Raw genomic sequence first — 3674 nt, 5'->3', positions numbered from 1 at the left:
TTTGAATTTTATACCTATAAAATAGTTGTGAATATAGTGTATAAAACTGTGAATATGTGTTTTTATGCATTAAATTGTGAATATGTAAGTTAAGTTATGAATGTGTTTTTTTATGCACTAACTTGTGAATTAGTGTCTGAAATATTAAATTAAGTTTTGAATTAGTGTCTGAAATATTAAATTAAGTTGTGAATTAGTGTCTGAAATAATGAATTAAACTGCAAATTTTGTTTTTTTTAATCCTTTTCTGATTTTTTAGGGAATGATGTTGTTGGTGTTGACATTGATGCTTTGTGGTGACGATGGTTGATGGCAACGTATGGTAGACTAGTACTTGGCAGTGTTAATGGTGGCGACAGTGGAAGAATAATGATATTTTCTATTTCTCACTCATCATCTTCGTTGATTTCAGATAAGTTATCATTTTTTATGATTCACGTATATATTTTTCTTTTGATGTTTGCTTATGAAGTATGAGATAACTTATGTATGTATTAAAATATAAATGAGTTTTTCATACACTGAAATATGAGATTATACTTGTAAATAAGTTGTGAATATATTGTATTAAACTGTGAATTTGTTGTGTTAAGCTGTAAATTTGTTCACAGCTTAGTATAATAATATCACAATTTAATAGATAAAAATGCATCTAGATATGAACATATAACTGTTAGTATTAAGTTAAAAAAAATATAGTTGTGCATATATATTTTTTGTGTATTAAACTATGAATTACTGTATTAAGCTGTGAATTTTATGTATTAAACTGTGAAATGATTTTATTAAGCTGTGAATTGCTGTATTAAGATTTGAAATTTTTATGAATTTTGTATTTGCTTCTGAAATATGAGAAGAAAGAATCATTATACATATATATGATTCTCTAATTTTAACAAAATTATATAAAATTTAAATTGTGAATATTATGTACATTAAATTTTGAAAAACACCAACCGTTAGATCTAAATGTATAAATGTATGTTTTGAATATGATATTTTTATGTATTAAAGTTTTAATTTTTTATATTAAGATTTAAATTTTATATATTAAACGATAATTGAGTATATTAAATGATGAATTGACTACATATTGCTGTGATTTTTTTTAATAATTTTTGTAATAAAATATGAATGATTTATGTAAAAAAATTTGTATTAATTTCTTGTAAATATATTTATTTTTAATGTTATATAAGTATGTAAGAATGTCTTAGTTTTTATAATTACTTTGCATTAAATTCAAAATGGATGAATAAACCAGTTTATTAAACTATGAATGTAGTATTTAACATGTCATTGTCTGACTTTATATGCAGATCTTATTTGGAAGAAAGAGCTGTTGCAATGTTGGTACAGGTGGTTGGTGGCGGCATTTGGTGGTGGTAAAGTTTAGGTTTGATTTCTATGAATTTGAGAATTAGTGTAAAATAAGTTCTGTTAAGTTGTGAATTTTATGTATTAAACTGTAAATAGACTGTATAAAGTTGTATTTTATAAAAGTTTTGTGTTAAAATATAAATGAATGCATGCACGGAAGTATTAGACTAAAAAAATTACGATTTTGTCATTTTCTTACCAAGAAGCAAAAAATCAGGATTTTAACAAACTTGATAATATTCACAATATATATTTAGTTATTAAATGAGGTTCTTAGGGTTCTTAATCTTTTGTGGTTCTCATTTGAACCACTCCCTATATATATATATATATATATGGGTTAGGATCAAACGTGAACAACAAATATTGTGTGAATGTATGACCATTTCTTGTCCGTTTGATTGAAAAAATGAAGAGTTGTGATCGTAGGGTACATGTTATTAACATGGAATATCATTACTAGATAATTACACTTAATTAATTGTAGGAGTAAATTAGTCAAATTGGTTAATAAATATTTATAGCAAGTAAGAATATTATGGGATGTTATTTAAATTAAATTTCAGAAAAATAAAATTATATCCTTTACATTTTAATAATAATTGTATCTTTTATATGATTAGTAAAATTGTTTGAAGATTTTTTTTTAATGTTGCATGCATTCTTTAAGAATATTGTATACTAAATTTTGTATATTGAAAATTCTTTAAGAATACCTTCATTATGTTGGTTAATTTTTTTTTATTATTGTGTTTGTATTCTTTTAGAATTAGATCATTAAAAAGATTTCATATAACTTAAATATTTTTGTAGAATAGGACTACATATTTTCTAAATAATAAGAATTCACATCAAAATAATAATCATTATAATTGCAAAATTGACACATTCTCCTGATAATTATACAAAAATTAATACAAATCAGAATATAATTTGTTGATGCATTCTAAAAACTACAAATACATGCTGAATAATATACATTCTAAAAGAATGAAGTTTCTTTATCATATGTGAAAGAATATATCAACAATAAAAAGGAAGAACCGAATCACCAACTTTTGTTCATCTCTTTCTTTATATAGCTTAAGCATGACTCTAAAAAATTTAGAAACATCACAAAAGAATATGCATTCTTACAGAATATCATAAAATGCTTTCTTAAATAATATCACTAACAATCATTCCTTTTAATTATCGAATTGTAGGTCCTCCGGTTCAACTTCAAACAACTGCAAAATAGATTTGAAAATTTAATTGTCATAACATGAAAATAATGGCATGCTCTACAGTGCTTAATCATGATTGAAAGAGAAAGAAAGTAGATACTCTTAGAAAACGATGTTGCTGTTAAAAAAAATCACAACAATGGAACAATAAAACACATAGAAAGAATATTTTTCATGTTTTGAACACAATAAACATTAAAGATTCAAACTTTAAAGCTTGATGAACAATAAAACACTTATCAGTTTTTACTCATAGTATCACTTCAGTAACTTCAGTATATGAACTATTATTGCAGTTATAGGTAAATTGTGGAAGTATTGGCTAGCATTACTAAAACTTTCAATGGACACTGTTTTTTAATCATGATCAATGGGGATGCGTGTGAAGAAATAAGTAGGGGAGAAGAAATACCAGTGAAGTTGATATCACAAGAATAACCACGTAATTGTGTCTTGTCAAGATGATCCTTGTCTGACTTGGTTCTATTTACCCTCATTTTCAGAATCTGACAATTCGCATCTACTGATTCACCACCTATAATATCAATCACATAATTTTAACTTATAGAAATCTTCAGATATTTTCTTCAACAAACCCTAGCGTGAATGGTGATGCATCCAAAAAATGAAACAATATTTAAGAAGCTTACAGAGTTGTAAAGACATCATTGCCAATTCTTGAAACTCTCGGAGATGACGTTGTCCACATCGTCTTTGCGTCGCTGCTCCTTGGCCGAACAAAATTTCTTCGTCATAAAGTCAAAGAATCTCGGTCTTCGCTACAACCACGATGAAATTGCGGAAACGAGGGGGCATGGGAATCGAATTGTAGGGTTAAAGAAAAAGAGAGGTATACCGATGACAGTGATGGTATGGAGATTAATAACGATTAATCCTAAAATTATGGATTTTGTTTATAATCTATTGATTAAGTTTCCAAAATTATAGGAATTAATTTTTATGATAATTGATTTAATTAAGTAAATTCCTATAATCTTATTATCAAATGATTGGACCACATTTAGCCATACATTCACACAATAATTATAGGTTATACATGATCCTAAC

The sequence above is a fragment of the Lactuca serriola genome, chromosome 6 (assembly GCF_051521515.1).
Source record: "Lactuca serriola cultivar US96UC23 chromosome 6, Lser_US96UC23_V15, whole genome shotgun sequence".
In the NCBI taxonomy this organism is placed as follows: Eukaryota; Viridiplantae; Streptophyta; class Magnoliopsida; order Asterales; family Asteraceae; genus Lactuca; species Lactuca serriola.
Note: the sequence above shows the minus strand (reverse complement) of the source record.